General features: G+C 33.6%; 1 non-coding gene across 1 annotated transcript in view; it reads left to right on the top strand.

Moving 5' to 3' along the window:
* The first annotated feature begins 3,188 nt into the window (after positions 1 to 3,188).
* Positions 3,189 to 25,058, top strand: part of LOC103315183 (hypothetical protein) — a 69,126-nt gene continuing 47,256 nt past the window's right edge. Inside the window, exon 1 of the transcript XR_010335008.1 lies at positions 3,189 to 7,971. This is a non-coding gene — a transcript (hypothetical protein). The remainder of the gene's footprint in view (positions 7,972 to 25,058) is intronic.

The following is a 25,058-nucleotide window of genomic DNA, read 5'->3' as shown; positions in this document are numbered from 1 at the left end:
GATAATGTGGAAAACCTTATTTTTTATACATAACTACTTTTTTAGTCGAACATGTAAAAATTAAATCACAGACATACATACACAGACACCTCAATCAACTTTTCAAAACTCATCCTTTACGTTAATTAACTTAATAAAAATAATAAAGAATTCATAATTGCACACTTTAGTTATTGTAACAGAAAAGTAAGTGTAATTGTAATAACTTAAAAAATGCTAATTATAAAAATTGTAATTTATAAGATTATGACCTGTTGTAATTATTATAATTTTATTAAATAAATGCGTGAAGTGGCAACTTCCTTTAAAAAATTCAGCCACTAAAAATTATGATGAAAAGCAATTCGAAAAATGCCATCACAGCTAACTCGTCTTTCGGAGGCGTTAAGGCTTCAGGGTACCGAAGCGATTGTTGAGAATTGGTGTACTACAAGTTGCATACTTTTTTTAGACGTGTTTTCAGTGACAGCTGTCAATCATCGGATAAGCATCCGACCTTCGCCTCGGGGTGTCTTGTCCCTTCTCATAAAATGCAAATAATGTAAACAAACTGAATTCCACTATCGCCCACGATAGTTTCTCTTATTTCAGAGATTCAAGCAACATACAGTGAAAAATACGTTTTTTATTTTGTTAAAAAAATTTGATACTAAAGAATAATAAAATACTAGCATAGTTTTGTAAAAAATAATACACCATTACACCATTTATTTATTGGGTTTTATGTTTTAATTAACCGAATTCTGTTCGCTATATTATGTGTCATGTGCATTTCTAATTGGATCACTTGCATTGAAAAAATATAAAATAAAAAAATTAATTGGTGAAACATTATTGTTCTTTCAGAAAACAGTTTAACTTTAAAGAAGTTACTAGGAATATCTCATTAAAATGATGAAAACTTCTTTAAACCCGCTTTTTCGTCTGATAATTTTATCCAGGTAATAAATTCTGAAAAATACATTGTTGTAAAAATTTATTGTAACTATACCCAGTAATAATTATAGTACAAATAACGTATCGAGAGATTGTAAGATCCAGTCTTAGGGATATAATTTGTTTACGTTACGCCTAGTAAAATAAATGATACTTTTATAATTATGTATTATTTTAAAATTTAGGAACTATTTCTCGTTTTTTTATTAAATTTATACAATTTTTCTATAACTAGCTTGCGAAGATATAGCTGCGTTACTCTTACATTATATAAATTTTGTGTATTTCTTTAAAATATAAGTAAACATTGCTAAAGATCGGGTACCTGAAACTGAAATCACATGTAAACAAAAATGTTTATTAGAAAGTTTAGAAAGTTTTTCATAAGCTCATGAGTCATAAGACTTGTATTTAGTGGAGGGTTTAGGGTGGTGGTTGGTACTTATATATAATCAAAACATATAGTTCTACAACTTCTTTACTCTTTGAGTCTTTGCAGAGTGCTGGTCACTTTCTTGCCCCACAGTGTTTTGTAATAAGTGGTAATTTTTAAACAGTGGTATTTGTAGTTTTTAATTTGTTACTTTGCAGAATATCAATTTTATCTATTTCTTTTTATTTAATTATTTGTTGCGACTGCTGGTTGGTAAGTGTATTTCCTAATTTCTTATTATATCACTTGTAAATAGTTAAAATCTTTGTATATTTAAAATTATGGGTAATAATAGTAAACTAAGTTTTTCAAAAAAAAGAAAAAGTCGAAAACAAATAATGCGTAATTTTTGGAAAAAACAACGAAAGGGTTCTAAAACGGAATTTCCAAGTAAATCAAGTCTCGCGGAGTGTAGCTTTCAGTCAATTGAATCAAGTTCCGATGATGATGAAGTATTTGTTATTGAGAAAGATACTAGTCAAGAACAAATTTATATTCCAAGCGGTAGAAGGATTGTTGACATAGGTCATTTATTTTCGGAGTTAAAAAACATAAAACATGACATTTATTCTTGCAGTTTTTTCAACGTTGACATAGTACATGAAGCGCATTTTGGTTTTAAAAGTGTTTTTAAATATAAATGTAGTATGTGTGGAGTAACAGGGACTTTTAGTACGGAAAAAGCAGATAATAACATAAATGAAGCAGCTGTCTGTGGCACAGTAGCAATAGGTGCTGGTTATTCTCAAATAACAGAATTTTGAGCAGCTTTGAACATTTCACAACTTAATAAAAAAACATATATTAAAACCGAAGGAAAAATTTTACATATCGCGGAAAACGTTGCTCTAGACGAAATGTTAGCAGCCGGTCAAAAAGAGCGTGCGTTGGCAATCGAAGCCGGTGAGATTGATAAAGATGGAGTACCTTACATTACAGTTGTAGTAGATGGTGCGTGGTCTAAACGTTCCTACAAATTAAATTACAACGCATCTTCTGGTGTTGCAACAATAGTCGGTGCAAGGACTAAAAAAATTTTATACGTGGGAGTTAAAAATAAAAATTGTAAAAAATGTATGTACTAAAAGAAAAAAAACCAAACGACGCCCCCTCATAAACCGTCGGTCCCGGTTACTACTAGTGGTCGTTAAGTCAGGTCAGAGGCTGTAGACGCGACCTGAAAACTCTGACACTTTACCATACGCATATTTATATTTATTTACTTTTATCTGAATCTTTCAATTGTAATTAACCGCAACTATTTAGCAGCATTGCAGTAAACTCTACTTTTATTGCAATAAACATTTATTTTTACTAGAATCTAGAATCTTGCTATGACATTTGGTTTACAATATTACCAAAAAATTGCATATTTTACCCAGGGTGCAGCCCGATACCTGCTAGCTGGTAGCTATCTCCGAATCTTGGGCCTGGCCCTTTAATCCTTTGTAGCCTAATGAAAGAAACAAATTCATTATTTTGTGGATTACTACACTTTTTCAAAAAGCTGATTGATAAATGATGAAGTAGTAAGGGAGAAGATTCCCAATTTTTTTTATTTCAGTCGATATCTTTTGACGTAAGATAAAAACTTGTTAGTTCGTCAAATAAAAACGGCTTTTTAGGTAAATTAATACTGATTTGAGTTTATTCCAGGAAATTATTTTGTAAACTGGTGACTTTGGACAGAACCCTGAATGTTTATCAGTTTTCACAACTGTTCATCGCTCTGTTCCCTATGCCGGAAAACCGACAACTGTCCACTATCTGCCCTTCTCTCACTCCCATTTCTAACCCTCGAAACGACCCGAAGCTCGTTTGTGACATTAATTCTGCAGAATAGTGTACATTAGATACTTAAGGTATTTTATAACTTCTAACTAACAGAGGGTGTCTTAAATATTTCATGGCTTAATCTAAAGTTTGAGCGCTTGTTGCAAGTGGGCGCAAGTCCTGGGAGGCAGCGAGTCCGGAGGGCGGTGGTCCTGTTCATGGTAAAGTGGGGTTTTGTCGATGAGTTGTTTAAGAATTGGCGGGAGAGAGTTATCAAAAGATTGAAGAAGAGCAGTTTGGGGGTGACGATATATTGTTTGGGGACAATAGTGATTCGGTTTAAGAGACGGTTTGCGGCTGAGTATTTTAAAAAAATATGAAGTTTGAATTGCGATTTGATTGAGGCCGTTAAGGGTGCAAGAAACGTAAGATTTTTTATGTTTGATGAGGCGTTCGTTGATAAGTGATTTAAAATGTCGGCAACAGATTCACCGGGCTTCGGCACTGTCGCTTTGGATGGATCACGATGTCTCTTGATTTAGGTTTGATGTTTCAAGCTTTTTGTGATCAGTGTTTTTTTGGGTTTCGAATGCTTGCTTCTGTAAGATTCAGTTTGTTTCGTGTTATGGTTTTTAGTTTTTTAAATCTTCTTTTAGTGGCTGGTTTGTATTTCATGGTTTCGTAGATGTTCGGGTTACTATGTTCTGTCATTTGATTGTGGGTCATTTTGGCGATTTCGGCTATATGTTGTGTGGTTTGGTATTACAGTTTTCTTTTATAATACTGTTGGAGGCTAAGTAGTGTGCGTTGATTTTTCTCAGAATCTTGTTTTTCGTGGTTTTAGGATTTTTAGATTGGGTTTGGATGTAGACCGGGCGTAGCGGTTTGTGTGTAAGGCACGGTGGTCTGATTAATCATTTTATAAATTGTAATTTTATTTTTGACATTCAAGTTACTTTTCCTATTTAAGAGGGGAAATAGTTATCGCACAAAACTGCGAGTAGATTGGTGGGGGAATGTACCATATCTAAGCTCGCAACAATTTTCTGGTCAACTCTTATTTTTCTGAGATTTGTAGATATTTTGCTTGCTTTCGGAAATAGATTCGATCATGTTCGTAAGTGACGTTTGTTCGTTCCTCGTGGCCGGTTTAAATTGTTTATTGCCGTTTGTTTAGTGATTTCATGTTAATAAACTATATTGACGACGGAATGCTAAGAGTTGGTGTCGATAGTTGTTTTAATTCCTGGTTCCAATTCATAACGTTCCATTCAACGGGTTTTATGGGTAAGTGTTTTTTTTCTTTAAAAATGTGTTTCACTGCAAATGCCAGTGACCAACATAACAATTTTGATTTTTTCTGGATACAGAGGTTTTTGAAAAACAATTAGATCCCGAAAGTTTTTTGTCAAGTTGCTAGTTTTTTTCCCACACAAAGAGCCACTAGAGAGCGTTAAAATCGCCAAAAAGCGTTAAGTATAAAAATTATGAACCACAATAATTGTAAAGTTGTTTTCTCTGACAAATTAAAATTGAGATTAGTACAAGTTATTTCTCACACAGTTTATTACAAACCATTAAGAAAACGAAAACAGAAATAAAAGTTTTTAACAGGAAACAGTTCTTCGTCATTTAAAATATTTTATCTACCGGGTGATCAAAAATCGGCGCACCAACTAATCTGTATGTGGCACAGAAATGCTTACAGACACAGTGTTAAACAAACGAGTGCAAATATTTTACCATAAATTAACAATTAAGGGGGAGAATACCCACGCCAAAAAGCGTTGAATTTCAGCCATTTTCCTCGTTGTTTTACAGCTGTTGTTAAGTAACGCTTTTGAAAGCGATTTACCGGATATATTTTTCTGTTCAGGCAAGTGTTTTAAAGTGCTGTCAGTGCTTTATTTTATTCAGAAAAAAACTGAAAACTGAAAAATAATAATTTGAACATTATTTTCCTTCAACAATGAGTGTTAAAGAGATAATGAACTATTTTTTGCCCTGTAAAAAATTGCAGCTCTGGTTCCAAAAACGTTGTGATATTTTCCAAACGGTATTCTTAAAGTTGTATTGGGGGATCCTTTGTACAGAAGTTGTCCGTCTCACGATAGGTTTATTACCAGACCCTTGCCACCATCGCAAATTATTTTTTATTGTTGTCGTCTATCTATGTCTATGAACCGGTTCCAGTGTCGCATTAGAAGTTATGATCTTAACTAGTCGTACCAATATAAGAATACTACCATTCAAAACGGTTCTAAAAATGTCATTCGCGCAGATATGTTTGTTTCCTTAACTGGGTACCTGTTTATCAAGGTACTGCACGTGAGAACATTTTTACCCACAGCACCAATTCGTTTGTAAGTGCAAGTGGGCTGAATCATTTCCTATAGCGCTGCCTGTTCAATATAGGGTGTCCGTTTTTCAAGCTTCACCATGGAGATCTCAGTTATAGTATAAGAGATACGAAGTCGTTTAAATTAGGGCAAAGTTGCACTTTTTTTATGATGAACAATTATCTGAAAGAAAATTTGATGTATCAAATGCGACCTGAAAAAGGTTTGATTGTGGAACTCGTAAAATAATAACTACTGCCGTAAAACAAGTTTTATTGTTTTAAAATACGAATACAGAACACCAAACAATGTTACCTCAGAATGGAATTTTATCAACTATTTTTTTATAAACATTACTATTTACAAGGAAACGCGACTTGTTAAATTTTTAACTCCAACACTATCCTAACTTTGATAGCCTGTAGTCTAGCTGTCTTTACACACAAAGTATCTTTTTGTTTTGTTAGTCCTTTAGTTTGAAAATCGGTCAGTTGCTGATTAGTAGGAATATGTTTGAGAGGTACTTATTTGGCTCTCAAAACTTTCCGTACAAAATGGTGACGGACATCTATGTGTTTACTTCTTGTTTGGAAAACTGGATTCTCTATAGGATGTAATGCACTCTGACTTTTACAGTAGATTTTTATGTTATCCAGTTCTTTAAATCCCAACTCCTGGATAAATCTTCTAAGATAAATGGCCTCTTTTGGGCACTCTGCCATGGCCATATTTTGCTTTTGTTGTAGACAGAGTTGCAGTACATTATTTTTTTGTGTCCCAGCAAATTGCACTCCCGTTCAGCAAGAAGATAAATTCTGTGAAAGATCTACGATTTTCAGGTGGTGCTGTTCAATTGGGTCGGATGCTCGTCGTTTACATTGAGAAAAACTCAATTCTGTAAAACTTTGTTATTGTAGGAAACGACTAAAAGTCGTATTTTCGTTGTAGGGGAAATAATTGGGATAAAGAAGTTTGTTCGACATTAAGGTGTGTGTTGAAAAACACAGTTTAAGAAAAGGGAAACCATTTGCCTCAGTAAAACATAACGATGTGGATGGTGGGATCAGGGATGGATCTGATGGGGGTGATCAGGGTCGATTCGATTCCAAATCTCTTTATTTTCGACAGGGTATTTAACAAACTTAGGGCTAATTAACAAAAGGCTTAGCGCTGTTGATGCTTAAGGCCTATTTAGAATGTACATTAGACACTTAAGATATTTCATGATTTCAAGATGTAGACTTAAAACTAACTAACAGGGGGTGTTTTAAATATTTTTGTGGTTTAATCTAAAGTTTGAGCGTTTGTCGCAAGTGGGCGTGAGTTCTAGGAGGCGGCGAATCAGGGGGCGGTGGTCCTGTTCCTGGCAAAGAATTGGCGGCTGGGTATATGAAAGGAGTATGAAGTTTGAATTGCGATTTTATTGGGGCCGTTAAGGGTACGAGAAACGCATTTTTTTTTGTTTTATGAGGCGTTCGGTGATAGGGGTGATTTAAAATGTCGGCAACAAAGTCACCGGGTTTTTTAAGCTTGGATGAAGAGGGCTTCAGCGGTTACGGCTTCGGCACAGTCGCTTTGGATGGAGCGAGCCGATGAATTATCTTCTCACTACCATTACGCGACTCGAATTACCCTGATCAGGGTTTCAGGATCATACTTTCGTTTTTGCGGTATTGAGTTTCGCACATTCTTCCGCTTAACATTTTAAATCTTCTTTTGATGGCTGGGTTGTAGTTCATGGTTCCGTAGATGGTCGGGTTGCTGTGTTCTGTTATTTGATAGTTGGCCATTTTGGCGATTTCGACTGTGTGTTGAATGAGTGGTTTGGTGTTACAGATTTCTTGTATAATACTGTTGAAGATCAAGTAGGCTGCGTTGGTGATTTTTTTCAGAATATTGTTTTGAGTGGTTTCAAAGATTTTTAGATTGGGTCTGGATGCGGAAATCCAAGTAGGGGCTCCGTATGTAAGGCAAGGTCTGATAGTAATTTTGTAAACCGTAGTTTTATTTTTCACTTTCAGGTTACTTTTCTTATTTAAGAGGGGAAATAGGTATCGTACAAAACTGCGAATAGAGTAGTGGGGGAAGGTACCAGATCTAAACGCGCAGCAATTTTCTGGTCGACTGTTATTTTCCTGATATGTATTAAGTACTTCTTGTTAGATTTTCTTGGCGTGGAAAATAAATAAAACAAAGTTTAAAAACCCGACGCACCAAACCTTTATTTGAAACGCGTTGTGTTTCAAATAAAGGTTTGGTGTGTCGGGTTTTTAAACTTTGTTTTGTTTTATTTGATATTAAGTAGTTCTTTCGCTTGCTTTAGAAAATAGATTCGACTATGTTCGAAAGTGACGTTTGTTCGTTTTTCGTGACCGGTTAGTGCTTTCATGTTAATAAACAATATTAACGACGGAATGCTAAGAGTTGGTGTCGATAGTTGATTTAATTCCTGGTTTTAATTCATAACGTTCCATTCAACGGGTTTTATGGGTAAGTGTTTATTTTTTCATGTAATTTTAATTTTGTTTTGAATACAGAGGTTTTTTGAAAAACAATTAGATCCCGAAAGCCTTTTTCAAGGTTGCCAGTTTCTTTTCCCACATAAATAGCCACTAGAGAGCGCTAAAGTCGCCAAAAAGCGCCAAATACAAAAATGATGAACCACAATAATTGTAAAGATGTTTTCTCTGACAAATTAAAATTGAGGTTAAAACAAGTTATTTCTGATACAATTATATTACAAAAAAACCTCTATAAAACATTAATAAAACGAAATCAAAAATCCAAAAGATTTTAACAGGAAACAGTTACTTCGTTATTTATAATATTTAATCAATAACTTATTATAAAAATTACAAAAAGTTCATAACAAAATTATAATATTTTTTTGGTAGTTTATTTGTACGTTTTGGTCTTATCTAAGGTACTGGATGCTGTCATGGACAGAGGTACTGCCATCATATGAATTCGACAATGACAGCGGTGTTTTGACCTTGAAAATTTGCTTTGTCAAATTGACTATTGTCAAAAATGGATATTTAGGTTAACTTTTGTGTAATTAAATTGTGACAACATATGACACTGACACTAATACCCGGTTGCACAAAAGATAATTGACAATTAATAAAGCATTAATCGTCCATCAAAAATTTTGTGCAACGCAAAACACCTTTGACGGCTGATTAATCTTTCATTAAATATTTGATGATTGTCAACGATAATTGTCAATTAATCGTTGATTAACTTCGTTTTCAGTTAGTTAATCAGTGATTAACGAGTCATCAATTTGATGGCCGAACGACGAGCGATTAAGGGGAAATTAACCAAAGGTATGACATATGTCACGTTTTTAAATTAAAGATTTAAGGCGTTTTTGGTGAGTTTTTATTAACTACTTAAAGCACAAGACCATAATAAGGATTAAGAAATTGTAGACTTGTTTAAAATGCTGTGGGAGTCATCTTCTTCAAGTGAGAGCGAAAATGAAGAGCCTGAAAGAACGGTAGTGCAGAGAATGCGTTTCATCCGAGATCGCGAAAATTCCTTTGAGATCTTGGATGAACACGCTTTCAAGAAAAGATTTCGGCTGAATAAAGCGACTGTGATGCACCTCGTCGATATTATTGGAGATCGAGTCGCACTTAAAACGCAAAGAAATAAATCATTAAGTGCTCAAACTCAAATGTTGATTGCGTTAAGATTTTATGCTACGGGTGGCTTTCTGGAACTACTCGGCGATTGGATTCACGTCCATAAATCGAATATCTGTCGGGTTATCCAGAGGGTCACCCATGACATTGCCCGACTTTCGCCACATTATATAAAAATGCCCAGGATGACCGAAGAGTTGATGGCAACGAAAAGGAAGTTTTTCCGAATTTGTGGTTTTTCACGTGTTGTGGGTGCCATCGATTGTACGCATGTTGGCATCCAATCGCCTGGTGGTGCAAATGGAGAACTTTATCGGAACAGGAAAGGGTATTTTAGCATTAATGTCCAGGCGACTTGTGATGCTGATTTAAAATTGTTACATATTATTTCCCGTTGGCCAGGATTGGTACACGATAGCACCAAGACCCAATCTTCAAAGGTCCTTACAAGGTTGTTGAGGATAAAAATTCTGATATCGTGATTAGAATAGATGGTAATTAGTAGAAATTCATAAAAATAGGGTTAAGTTGTATAATAGGTAAAAAAAAAAATGGGTGATAATTATTTTTTTTTTAGTTTCGCGGAGGAGGTGTGATGGACCAATCACTTAGTTTATATTATTTAGTAATATCAATAATTGGGTTGCATTATGCTGACCAGGTCCATCGCAACTTCAACCTCAATAATAGTTTATTGTTTAGGTTATTTCATTAATATTTCATTTAACAGTGTAAGACACATTATTAGGGTAGTATAAGTAGGTTATGAGTGACGGAGGTGGTCCTCATGACCGAGGTTATAAATCAAGGAGACCTCCCGCAAATATTAATTAATTATTCATTGTTCATTTGTAATTAATATTATCGATACTCTCGATACTTTAATGTTTCATTTAAATAAATAGTTATCACTGACACTGGTGTTGATTTCCGAACCCTTTGCAATCCTAACATTACATAACATAATTTTGGGGATAAGGTTCTCCACTGTGGGTTTCGGTGGGGGCTTTAGGGTTTTATTCCAAGGATTTTCAGGTTTGTTTTCAGTTTTGTCCAGTAAATTTTCTGGTCTTGCAGGACATTTTTTATAGATAGACGCGTGTTCACCATGGCAGTTTGCGCATTTTAGAGGTGCCGTTTTCGGTTTAGTGCAAAGATGTGTGGAATGGTTAACACCACATTTCATACATTTGTATTGCGCCTTACAGTTGATTTGTGAGTGTCCAAAGATCTGACATCTATGACATTGAAGTGTAAATCCTTTATTTTTCAGTGGTTCTGCTTTTACGTTTAGGCCAAAAATGTTTGTTAAGTTGTAAATTGATTTATAATCGCGTTTGATTTCAATTAGTACCATCTGCATGCGCAAATTTCTTATTCATTATAGTTATTTTTTCGGCTGGGTAGCCAATGTTTTGGAGTTCGGTGATTATTTCTTCATTTGTAAATTCAGTGGGCACACCTTTAATAATTACCTTCAGGTGTTTGTCTATTTTTGGTACATGAGTGTGAAATTCGAAGTGATTTGTTAAGAGTAATTCTTTTGTCGCCTTGTAGTCGGTATGCGATTGTGGTTGAATTTTTATTCCGTCTTTGAGCACGTTGCCTTTGAGTAATTAAGTTTGTGTACTTTTAAGAGATTGCTCACATGTACCCATTTATTTTTCTTACGAAGAATGATGGGTGCAGTTTAATTTTTTGTTGGATCGAAGTTTCGAACATTTTTAGCATTGCTGGTTTTAGTATGGGTTTGAGAGCGGTTTTCATCATTAGTTGGCAGGTTTCTATCATTATTTTCGTCATCATCTTCATTTTGAGAGTTAGTGACGCAAATTTGATACTGACCTTAAGTTGGAACTTGTCTGGGCCGGATGTTTGAGGTTGGATTTTGCGTTTGGTTCCTTGTGCTTTGGTTCAGGATGGTTGGAAGGCCATCGTTTGATCCTCTGCTTCAGTGGTGAGGGAAGGAAATTCTGCTTGCGTTTTTGCTTCAAGTTCATTTAATCTGTTAGCCAATACGCTCATAAGAGAGGGTATATGACCAATATCCAGTTGGTAAATGTCAAGGGCACTGTCCATCGCCGATTGCACTCGCTGCGAACTGCACGTCGCCGATGCTGTGACTCAACCATAGAATAAGAGATAGACTCAACTGACTGACTTTGACCAAAGTTACGTTGTGACTGGTACTCCAACCCAGTGTTGCCACATGACTCTAATATCTTTCCACTACTGGAAATTATTCTTTTTTAGACTAAATTACTTCCGATTTTTCCGAATTATTATGTTACGCACATGTATTAATAAACCACAATGCATTTATTTTGAATTTTTATTTATTTAAAATATATAATAATCTGTATGATAATCTTATAAAAAAACACAAAAACGAAAATTAAATTCTAAAAAACAAAAACATCAAACTTCAGACCTTATAAATCTTATAAAAAAATCACAAAAACAAAAATTCAGTTCTAAAAACAAAACATCAGACTTCAGAAATCATACATAACTTACTTGTATATATTTTTATTACATTTAGAGAATTGTTTTTCGTTTGATTCAAAATTGCTACAATTAATATTTTTGGCTGAAAATGAGGACCTAACCATACATACTGCATTGAGGGTATCGTCTCCTAAGCGATTTCTCTTTTTATTTTTAACATCAATCATTATTGAAAAAATCCTTTCTGCCTCTGCGTTCGAATGAGGCAATGTTAATATAATACTAGCTAACTCCCCAATATTTTTAAACTTAAACGAACCAGTAAAATCCTTAAAGTTTTTTATTTCCTGCCACATTACATCTAAAGGCATATTTGTTAATCGGTTTCTTTCCAAATAATTAGAGTTCCTTTATTGGGAGAGTTGGGACACTGAACGTCAAACCGAGCCAATTTTGTATTATGTGGATAAGACATATATTTCTATTCTTTTTTATTAAAATTTTTGTTAGTAACTTATGACAGAGGTTTATGTCGAAAATAATTTCAAGGTTATAATTTTTGTCAAATGCATAAAACGACATAATTTTACGTCAAATTTAACCAGGGACGTAGAAAACGTAGAAATTTTGGGATTACTATTTAAAAAAGAAAATAATTGAATACCTACTAATATTAATGTTCACCTTTCTGAAATTTTTCGATACTTATTTTAATATTAAGTACATAACTTAAAACATACTTCAATGCTAAAAATGCTTTTCTTTCAGTCACAATTTTTAGTTAAACATCTCGTCCCAAAAATTGGTCATCAAGAACCCTTCATATTTCCTGTCGTCTTTTTAAATTTTCTAAAAAATGATATTGAAGGTGTTCTCGTATGGAAAACGTAACAAAATCGTGAATTCCCAATAACTTTATAATTTGAAACAGAATCTAAAGTTCACGTAGATGCTAAAGGCGGCCAAGCAGCGACAGGTTCTTCTAAAAATTAGAACCAATTTTGGGTTCAAGTACCTACGTATTTTACAAATGCATAGACAAATTCCCAAAATCTCATAGATTTTGTACATAACATTATTTAGACAATCCACTTTTCCAAATGCTTGTTAATAATAAACGTAAAACTTGGCAGGAAAGGTTCAATTTCTCTCTCTTTCATCGCTGATTACCATTTCTTAAAGTTAAGGAAAAAATGTTTATGATGAAGAGTTTAGACGTAAAATTCTTGTACTCACAAAGAAATCTCTTAAAATTTGGAGTTCATATAAAAAAACAGTGAATTGACGACGACTGCCAGTCTAAACCATTTCTAAACGCAGTTAGTCGACGAAAAATGGAAACATTTTTTGACAAATTTATTTGACTTTTCGCCAAATTTCAAGTGTAACACCACTGATTTCTATCCCAATTTGTTTTTTTACACATTCCAACCGACGTAAATGAAAAAAAATTCGAAAATTGACATTCAGGGTCCCAACTCTCCCAATATTCGGAAATAAAATTAACTAGACGCCCTCTGGTGATGACTTTTGAACTATGTCGAAAACAGTAAAGAAATTTTCGTAATGCCACATTTAACTGACATTTAATGAATTGTTCAACAATTTTGCGTGTATAGTGTTAATTACTTACAATAGAAAGAATTACTTTAAAAGTACGTGGTGGTAAATACTAGCGTTGACTTTGGTTCTGTAGTTTTTCGTGGTATAAAGTGTTTATTGTTGGAACTTGAAAGTGGATAAAAAGTGAAAAATATTTAAATTTTGATTACAAAGTGTTATCAAACAGTTGTCTAATTAAAGATTATAAGTAATGGATCACAGCGAACACAAAGTTTGGCTCAAGAAACCAATAAATTAGTGAAGTGTTATGAATTTTAGGTTAGAATTTTCCACTGAAAAAATCATGAAATGCTGCGGTAAATCTACAAAACTACAATAAAGATTAACAACTGCTGATACATTTAAACGTAAATTATGCCAAAAGGTAGGCTTTTCAATGTCTTTGTAATAATTTTCCAATAAAGAAAGTGAACCAAACAGTCATTCGTTATTCGTGTTTTCCTCGTCATCTCTCATTTGTCAACATAAGTTTCTTGCATCAAAGATGCAATAATCATTCCGCATAGGCAATGTAATAATTGTGAAGCCCCAAAATCCGTTCAACGCTCAAAATATCCGAATAAAAATTTTCCCGCCATTTATGGTTACTGTTTTCGACCTAGCTCAGTGGCGCCCCCAACGGTATTTTTACTTCCGAATAGGAACTCTACAAATAATCAAACGCGAATGGTAAGATTCGCCATTCTAAAGCAACAGCGGATTCGCTTAAAAATTGCTTGTATTTTGTAGGTAACACCTTTAGGTCTTTTAAAACAATCCTATTTTTGTTAAAAACATGTTCAAGTTTTAAAAATCCCATTTCTTTGAATAGTGCATTTGCCAGTGGCAGCCGATTTATTATTTCTTTTGCAAGTGTAATATAAAATTCCAAAACACGAAGTCTAAAATCATGTTGAACATTCTCTGGCAAAGATTTTAAAACAATTTCACATTCTGGACCAGTGTAAACTTCAAACAAAGGCACATAATTATGAGGATGAATTATATTCAGATATTTATCTCCATATGTGTCAGAAAGGACTGTTCCTTTTACAAAATTTTGACAAATTTCAGTATAAAGTTTTAAAGATAATCTCTGTAGGTCTTGTATGAGTATTATGTTTGATTGGAAGAGTGCATTAAATGAATTCATAAAGTTTAATGAATAATTTAAAAATAAAAAGTAACATTTAATGCACTGGTCATTTAACTTTCAAAATATTATCTGCTGCTAACAGCTTATCTTCAAATGCTGCTACCTCAAAATAAAGTTTAAGAACTTCCCAGTTTCGCAAAATACGAGAAACACACTCATGCATTGATAACCAACGGGTTGCAGAAGGCTTTAAAATTTTCAACTGTTCTTCGTGTAAGTATTGTTGTATTTCGGCCAACTGGGCGCATTTTTTCGAGCTCCTTAAGAAATATACGTAGCTATTTGTCTCATTAAATCTTCAGGACCTCTTGGTAACTGCAGGTATGCTTTACTAGCGACAAGTGCTGCCGAATGGCAAATACACTTTAAAAGTATTATGTGAGGAACTTCATTTTTAAGTTGAGAGAAAAACGAATTCTTCTCGCCAATCATTACGTTCGCGCCATCACAGGCAAGTTCCACAATGTTATGTAATGGTATATTTTTTGACTGAAGGCATTCTTTAAAAACCTGATAAATTTTCACTGCACTTCCATCAGTGGCATCCACATGACAAATTTCAAGTAACTGTGTTACTGTTTTATAGAAACCATTAATATATCTCACAAGAACACATAATTGTTTTGACATGGATATATCTGTAGATTCATCACAAAGTACAGAGAATGTTTGCTGAATCAAAATTTTTATTAAAAGTATAACTAGAAAAATTTATAATTTACTGTTCTTAAAATTCCTATTAATTAATCACACTCCACTTTTGCGATGACATGCGAATTAATGATGTGCATTTAGTTCGTTTAAGTTCCATATCAGCAACTATTCGTGAGTCTGGGATGTTTTTTTTTCAAGAGTTCCACGAGATGATCTACTGTGTGGACTGCGACATTATGTTCTGCAAAATAAAATGCAGAATCCCAGTTCCAGTTTTTGGACATTAGTCTTATGAATCACTTTAAACGTTTTTGATGAAAAGCGCTTCGCGCGTGTCTGATAAGTTGTATTTTTCCGCAAGTGAGCTCCTTGTTGCAACACTCACATTTGCACTTAAATCTGTTAGACGAAACAGGTTTCAACTATTCTCTAAATCTTGTATCTTGGAACCACTTGTTGCAAAATATTTTTTGTTTTGGTTTCGATCTAGACACTTCCTGTTCCTGCTCATTTTCACTTGAACTCATAGTTAGGGCTAAAAACAATTTTATTTACTGTTTACTGTCGTACTTTTTTCGCACTACTTTTGAGTACCCACTTGAGAGTATGATATGTCTTACCCTTGTTATGGCAGTTTAATTTAATGCTTCAAAGTTGTGGTTCAACTCATGTTCAACTTTCACACGTGTAATATGACTTTCAACTTTGAGGTTATGTTATGATTTATATGGCGGTAAAATACAACATTTCAGCAGCTTCGAGCGCACTGGCAGCAGGCGCAGACTAGCTGAACATGAAACACTAGCGGCTAGGTCCCGCCGGTCTACAAATATTCCCTCTGTCGAAATGTTGCGAGCGAGGTCGAAACAGTACGAACAGACCATAACGGACTTCTATTTCAGCTGGGCTGGTCAAGTCTAACGAGTTTTCTGAGTACTTCAAAAATAATTACATTAACAATCGGCATTGCTGGGCATATTGGAATAGTGGTTTTTATGGAAATATGTTGCGCGTGGCTGGGGCTTCGCCCCAGTTAACTAAAAGGAAACAAACCCCACGACCAATTAAACTCGAAAACGTGGAACTCGAAACGTGGAATAGTGTTTTTTTATGGAGCTAGGGTGGCGTACAGTTCATAACCGGTGGGCAGACAGAGCTCAATATTCGGGCTGTTCCGACTCCACTCGCAACATTTCGACAGCGGGAATATTTGTAGACCGGCGGGACCTAGCCGCTAACCAACCAAGAACAAGAATTTGAGGGAATGGAGCAATTAAAAAATTTAAAAAGATTTTTACTATCGCAATGAAATACAAAAAAATATTCCCTAAAATACATGGATTACTCCTTTACTCTCTTTTTTTAAAAATGCTCTTAAAAAAGAGTAATACACCCCCGACTGGCAACACTGCTCCAACCGCAACCATCTGTGGCTATAAACTATTTAGTCTTAAACTTGAGGGCACGAAATAATTTTAGTTTTCAACTTGAATACATTTGCTTAAAATAAGATTTCATTTGATGTTTTCAGTTAATTTAAAATTTGGTAATGTTGACTTTCGCTGCTTGTTTAATGCGAAAATAATTATCGCGAAGTGTAGTAGGCGATCTATTGAATTCCGCTCTCCGAAACTTTTCTTATAAGTCTTGCCACAACTTTCGCCTTTTTTTAAAAATGTTGGGTTCCGCCGTTTTGCTTTCTACAATACTAGAATGTTGATTGACGAACTCAACCAGTAGTTCTTTTTCATCATTAGAAAAATTAGGACCTCGGACCCTTTTTTGTTTTATTGAAGCCATTTTGTACCTGAACTAAACACACTAATAACATCCAACACTCAATTCTCTTAAATTCTACCGTAATTAATAAATAAAGGCAATAATATGGCTAGAGATTTCAAAATTTAAAATATTTCTTCGATTTGTTGTACGCACGCTCGACGTCAAATGTCAAATTCTGTCAAACGTCAATAATTTGCGGTGTTGCCAAATGTAGTTTTGTTATTTAAATGATTGACGCTGTGACTAGTTCATAGAATAAGAGAGAGGGAGAAGCGAATCTCTCTGTCTACCCCTCGTTTTTCGCGAAAGCGCTACCTAACCCTGAGAGAACGAACTAATTCGATAATAGTGGGAACTTCAAACAGGACATTTTATTTATTTTCCAAATTTAAAGAATTATAAATGTTAAATGTTTCTGTACTCATGCACTGTTACGAGACATTTTAATAAAAAAAGCATCTGTAACAGTTGCAATAGCACAAAAACATTTAACATCGCTTAATAAAATGAAACAAAGTCTTTTCAATAAAAATTTATTAAAAAAATAATGTGCTGGAATGTATAGGCAAAATTAACTTAACTCGAATTGTTCTTCATAAGCATACTCAGATGTAGTAATCTATGTAAATACATTGTCTAAATATACACAATGATCCAGAAAAACTGAGTATGTTGGCATCAGATTAAATTATTGAATTGTTAGCTGGAAGTGTACACTATTGGTATCCTTTAAAATTTAAATTCAGATTGCTAACAGACACAATATTTCGGGATCAGTCTGTATAAATGCATCAGTTTTGTTGGTTCGATTACTTGTCTACAGACTGTTCAGAAAAGCAAAAAAATATCAAAATTTTGCTTCTAACCTTTGACAATAGTCCAATTTTTAAGTCCCTAAGGCTAAATTTAAACAACTATTTTTCGATATTTATTCGCGGCTATAAGGTTTACGGACGTTTGTAAAAGTGGCCCTAACACGTACTATAACAGTTTGATGTCAAAGTTCTTGATAAGTTTTGAATTTTTTAAAAAGTAATCTTGATTGCATCATAGTTATTAGTAAATTACTCAAACACAAGAGAATTACAAGTGTGCTAAAATTATTTTAAATAAAAAGCCACATATCTGATATACATAACTATAACTGAAAGTTAACTGATTAAAACTACCATGTAATCATTTAAATTTATAATAATAGTAGGCTTTAATATTGTTTAACTTGTATGAAACTTGTAGAATACGTTTTTTCACTTAGTTTCTAAATTAAGCAATCACAAAAAGGAAAAAACCTTGTTTTTTTAACAGGCATAGGCGTTATAACATTGTGTAAAACAACATTAAAAATTAAGACATAGAGGGACATGGCGTATTTGAAAACCTTGAACCATAGCAAGTCCTAAACTCCCTGCTTTCACAAAATACTGGCTTCGCAACTACAATAAATTTATTTATTATTATGATATATTAATTACTGCACATTACATTTAACTCCTCTTCATTTTCAATTACATCATAAGAATCGTTATCATCTCCAAGGACGGTCTTCATCTCCTAAACATCAAGAAATTTACCTTAATTTGCCTTAAGTTGATTCATCCTTCATTAAAACACTGTAATTCACACTATACACTAGATTCAAATAAAAGATCCATATAAAAATAGAGACGTTTGATCACAAAAACGTCCAAAAAATCACGTTAAATCGTTTTCTGAAGTCTTTAAAACACATTAAAACAAAATGTCGCCAAAAACCGCAACGACAGCAAAATAATCGGCTGTTTATAAATTAAAAAGAGAAGTGTGCGCACGTCGATTATTTTTAAGTGAACCTTCTTTACTTTTAGCAAAATGTGTGACAGATTCCTTTAAATTTACAGATTTCTTTGCAACTGGCGCGACCTCTAAGCTGGAGTGCACGAACTATTTTAGCCGTTTCCCCCCTTTGCCCCACCACCCCTCCCAGTGAACACATAATTTGTATACACTTTCAGGGGCCTGACTAGTTAATTACGACCTAATCATGGGCTGAGAATAAGGTCATGATTAAAACCGTATTTAAAGTTAATAACGTATTTAACTAATAATGGCTTAATCATAACTTTAAAGACGACATATGAATTCGGTCCATTATGTTGACAAAATCCGTAATCGATGCAACTAGTAATGAAACTGATTCTAATTACTATTGTCATTTAATTTAATGACATTTAATTCGTATTGAGAATAAAATTAATAAAAAATGGAGATTTTATTGTTACTTGTTGATCCCAAGAGTTGACTCTAATGCTGATGTTTCTAGTAAATTTAATCGTCGAAACCCTTAGCCGATGAAACCAATTTTAACAAAGATGTTATTTAATTCGCATTGCTAAATAAATTTGTTTTCTCTATGGTATTCGGCGAAAACTTATTGCATCCCTTTTTGTAACAAAAACCCAAACACGAAGTGACAAACTGACAATACATAATTTTGTTTTTAACTTGAGCCAACTTTTCTTTTAATATATTCCATTTCTTATTGAAGAAATAATAATAATCATTGAGCAACTATTAAAATAGGTAAAATTCTTAAAATGTACAATTCTCAACCAGGCCTTTAGAGGCAATAAATTTTTTAAATTAATTGATTAATTTAATTTTTTTAATTCGAGATCAATTTTATTTCACAATGAGAATTAAACGACACCTTCATTAAAATTGGAAATGGAAATAGAATTATCGGATTTTCAGGATTATTAACATAGTGATCTTTAAAATTACTAAGAACATTATAAAATTAAATCTTATTTTAAGCAGTTGAATTCAAATTGAAAAGTAAAATTATTTCGTGTATCCAAGTTTAGTTTATTGCCTCAGATGTTTGCGGTCCGAGTACCTACCGATCCTTGCGTGCTCGCTTCAAGAAATCTTTGTATTCGGTGTTTCTTTCTCCTTGACCTGATTTGTTGCTGGGTCGGGGCTGTGAAGGCCATCATCTGTTTATAGAAAAACGCCGTTGCTGTTCCGACAAAATTCTTTACAACTTTTCACTTTGTACTTTGCATAACTTGCAAACTGCAAAGCTAATGTGTTCCACCAATCTTTTCAATCGGCTTTGCTTTTTTTGTCATTTCATAAATGTCTATGATTGAAAATTGTACAATCAGTAAACGAACGGAATCGATTGAGAAGAAATTAACAATTTTGGAGGTACTCCGGGACAAAAAATCAATTCTCATTGGCAATTTTAAGGCCAATAATGTGACAGCGGAAGAGAAGGCAAATGCGTGGAGGGTAGTGCTCGATAAAGCGCAGTCTTTGGGTTTAGCCCTTTAGCAGGCGCAGAGGAATTTTTGACATGCGCTAGTGTCACTTTGCTCGGTGTATGGAAAAGTAGAGCAATGGTAAATTAAGAGTTTTTAGATATATTCTTATGCTTATTTTAGCGTGTTTTTAAAAGGCTAAGAGAGATAATGCACGCAAAACAGGTACTGAAGAGGAAGAATGTAAAAAATTCGATAAGGTAGACACAGCTATTTTCAGCATTACTGATAAAGATTCGCCAGTACTTCATAGACTAAACTTACCTGAAACCCATGTCCAACAAATGGATGGTAGTGAAGCAAACATCTTTATTAGACGTAGGTAAAGGCACTTCGCTTATTTCAAGTGAAATATTTGAAAAAAGGACGTTAAGAGAACAAAAACATTCCAACATAAGTAATAACGAGACGACCCACAAGATAAATTGAAGCAAGAAAAAGAAAAATTGAAAATTAAACTTTGAAAACTTACTTTATATAAAGAGAAATTAGAAGTATTTAAATTAGAAAGGGAATTAGATGTACCTTCTATTGAATTTATAAAGATGTTTTATAAAAATTGTTAACTTTGGATTGGGAATGCTTGGATTTGACTTGGTCGCACACTTACACCCTTACTAATGAACAAAAGCAATAAAGGGTCAATTTAACTCTTCACACATTTACCATACATCAAACTTCTCGTTTCAAGAAAAAAAAACACCAAAAGTTATTATTTGAAAATTATGTAACAAACGATAAATTTACATACAAACACATAACTAGCATCTATGTAAAATTACAATGTTGCCCAACCGGGCAAGCAGTAACAAATAGCTGCTTCAAATTTCTACACGTTGTAATTTATTTAGTAGTTTATACTGTCACGAGTCTATCCCCGTAATAGGATGGGTTAAGATGAACGACCATGGTAGAAATATAATTTATTCACATATAAAATACATAACAAAATAAAGACTTTACTTACATTATTAACACAATCAGGGCTCAGGTTACAATCCTCAACTTTTAAAGAACTCTCCAAAACCAACTCATTATCGGACTAACACCCACTTCTCGTATTTCGTCGGTTTTATTAAACCTAGATAGGCTGGCTTTACTAATGTGATCGGTCACCATACTTTTGTGGAAAAATGAAATTTTATAATGCAAAATTTTCAGAAAAATTTTTCTAAACGTTGTTTTTTCCTTGCTATTGCTAGTATTGAGTCCAATTTTTCCATGCATATTTACAATGATGTTGTGCATGAATGGTATTTTTCTTTTCCGATCTGTGCAGTATCTTGCGTTTGGCACCCAAGTCTCAGATTATCAGACCATGAGAATGGATTCAGTACTAAATAAAAAATGTGTAGTTTTATGGGGAATTAATTTCTAATCATTTTGCTTTTTGTTTGATACTGCTTCGTGGTCTATTTTTTGACATATGTATAAAAGTATGAACACATCATTTTGACAGTTCTCGGGGGCCGCCTTAATCATGACTGTAAGGATAGACACCAGTTACTAAGAGAATAATTGTGAATTACAAAAACTTACCTCAAAAAGTTATTTTTATTAAAATTTAAATTGTTAGGCATGGATGTGTGAAGAATTGAATTATTTTGTTGTTAAAAGTCTACTGGTTAAGTTAATATTAATTAAAAATTAAAAAATAAAATAAAAAGTGGAAAACTGAGTTTATATTATTCAAACATCCATGCCTGTGTCCTCTTAAAACTAATTACTTCATTACAGAACAATAACATGTAATACATATAATTTTATTTTGTTAAATTATATTTTTTTATATTCTTTTAATGTATATATTTTTTTCCTGATATTTGTATACTATATATTTATAATTTAACAATATAGAGAAAATTAATAAAAACGGAAGTGAGGCTGATTAAATTGTGAGCTTTGTTAAAAGAAGAAAAAAGAAGAAGAGAAAAGAACATAATAATAATAATAAAAATGGAGAAAAAAAAGACGATAAGAAAAAAATATTTTTTTTTGTTTTTGAATTTCGTGTTAAGTTAAATTATTAATTAAGTTACTATAAACTTTACTCAATTTGTCCATGTTCGTTCTGTAATTAATATCATCTGTAATTTTGATATGTATCATTTCACTAATGTTACGTTTTTTGTATAAAGGTTCATGATCTAATATTTAATTTTTTTAATGGCCTGATTCGAAGTGGTGTACGACTAAACTGGTTTTATCTTTTGTTGCAAATTTATGATGGTACAATCGTATTTGTGTTGTTTTGATCGGTTAATTAAGAGTTTTTTTTGTTTGGCTTATGTAACATATTTTGCAGTTAGAACATGGGATTTTATAATTTATATTATAAATGACATTATAAACTTTTTCAATCGGCAGTTCTTCTTTAAGTTTGGTGTAAATGGAATTTAATGTTTTTGTGTTATAAAAGGCAATTTTAAATCATTTTCTTATTTTATGTGTTATATCTTTAATAAATGGCAATTTGAAATATTGTTATTATTATTTAGTCTCTCTGTGATTATATTATTAGAATTCCTATTATTATGTTTTTTAGAAAAAAGTTATTAAATTGAGTCTTAATAAACCTATTACCTCGTCTTGATCAGATGAAGAAAATCGAGCGGTTGCTTAATAAAATTACGGGATATATCGGAAGTTAACTATACTTGTAATGAGATAAAGAGTTAGCTCCATAGTATTTACTCAGAGAATATAAAAATGCAAAAGTAGAACTCACCTGCCAACGACTGCCTCCATCACCATGCAACTACATGGGAACATTGGTCAGCCGATGGTTAACATCCAGAAAGCAGGATTGCCGTTTTCTCCAAAAGGCGCACTTTTTAACACAATGTAACAACTAATTCCGGTCTCCCCGAAGGTTTTCTTGTTTTTTAAATTTAATCTATGTTTTTTTCATAAATTTCTTTGATGTCTTCTTGTTGAGTGTTGTATTATGCTTCTTTGTGTAATTGGTTGTTTTTGAAGTACCATTCTGAGTTCGTTGGTAAAGTTTAGGAGTGACTTGAGGGGAGTTGCTGTCCATTAGGGAAGATTTGATTAATTAATTCGGTTGTGGTATTGAGGAAATAATTTTTTGTTGAGCTGTCGGGTTTGTTGCTGAGAATTGAATTAACAGGTCTCCCAGGAAAGCAGAGATGTTATCTTTCAATTTTTGTTGTGGCGGTGTTTTCGTTTGATTCGGTTGGTTTGTTGAGTTTTAGAGCTTTTAGGGGCGTCAGCGTAGAATAAATGTGGCTGAACTTTGTGTAAAATATTTGTTGTTTGTCTTTGAGTTTTGATTTGTTTGGGGTGAGGGGGGCATCCGCTGAAATTTGAAAGATGTGGACCTCCACAGTTGGCGCATGTTGCAGGAGTGGCTGTTGTCTGTGGCTTAGGTCTGTACCCAAATGACTCATAGGAAGACTTATCTTTGAGAACTCACCGTCGAGTTTACTTTTCATCGTACCCTACTTAGCGCTTGCTCCAATGATCTTCGTTGTCAATACATGACGATAATGCTGTAAGGATAGCGCGATTCATATATTTTACTTGGCCATTTGCTCGTGGTGTGGCCGCTGCACACAAAACACGTTTTACACCTTACACTCCTTACAGTTCCTTACAGTCATTCCTAAAAGCTTTACTCATTGCAGATGTTCCGCTGTCGCAGAAAAGACGCCTAGCTACACCAAACATATCCATTATGCTGTTTAGAATCGTTAAGACATGTCGCGATCTCGTTTTGAGTACCATTTTTATGAACGTGAATTTTACAATGGCGTCTATCCCGACTATCAAATAATTATTTTTCTTGGAGCTTTTTACAAATGTTTCAAAATGATCCATACGGAGAGTATCCATCAGAATATTTTTCTTGTCGATGCTATTTGAGCTACCAGGTCACTTCCTGATGGTTTTCTGTTGTACAGACACCTCAAACATGATGAGATATAATTCCGAACGTAGCATTGCATTGACGGAAACCAATAACGACTTGCTAATGATTCCAGCGTTGTGTTAACGGAAAAGTGTCTAGCTCTATCATCATGGTAATATGTAGAGGTTTTCTTATACAAACATTCTGACGTCTGATATCTTTCAGCTCTGGCTTCATTCTAAACGACGATGTTATTCAGTCCGTTTGTTGGACATGACACGCCTTTCTTACTAGTGATTTCGCACACTCCTAATAATTCCATTTTTTTTAAATAATAGATGGTCATGGTCCCATTTGGCCGTTTATGTCGGTTCATCATCTGGTTCAGCGTCGTTACGAAGTCCACACTGTTGGGGAATCTTTGACGTATTAGGACTTTCTATTCGTCCCATGTGTAATTGTACTTCTGCAGTCTGTGATACCAATTCTCTGCCATGCCCACCAACCTGGATTTTATGTGGTGTTGTATGGTGGCTTGTGATTAAATTAACAGGCAGGACACAAATTAGATGAAAGTTTGTTTATATAAATTAAACTTTTGCATGATATATTTATTTTAGATTTCTTTTAATTCAATAAATTTTCAGAAAGCATTGTTTTTGTATAAAGAAACGATTCTGACGAATGGTTTAAGGCTATTACAAAATGCTTAACTAACTCTTATTTTATCTGTAAGGGTGGTAGCAAAATGTTATGGCTAGGAATAAGTGCTTCCTGTATGACATTATGCTTGCGGGAACTAGTTCATCACTTCTTGGCCAGTTGCGTCTCACACAATGTTCTGATGTTGCTTGACTGTCTCAAAGGCACAAAAAGCACGAGTATTTTGTAAATCCTCATTGTAATCCAAGTAAAAGCCCCAACATTTTGCAATCAACACACAGTTCCCATTGGTAAGTTTTATATCTCTTACAACCTCTTCACATTTTTATAATTTTCTTTGAGATGCACACCGTGTGCCATGAGAATTGAAGTATGTTTATTGCCGTTATGCAATAAAACCACCTTTAGACTTTTGATAGAACTGTCTATAAATAACCTCCAACTCGTAG

Source organism: Tribolium castaneum, chromosome 7, assembly GCF_031307605.1.
Source record: "Tribolium castaneum strain GA2 chromosome 7, icTriCast1.1, whole genome shotgun sequence".
Lineage (NCBI taxonomy): Eukaryota > Metazoa > Arthropoda > Insecta > Coleoptera > Tenebrionidae > Tribolium > Tribolium castaneum.
This window is presented reverse-complemented; position numbering and strand designations above follow the sequence as displayed.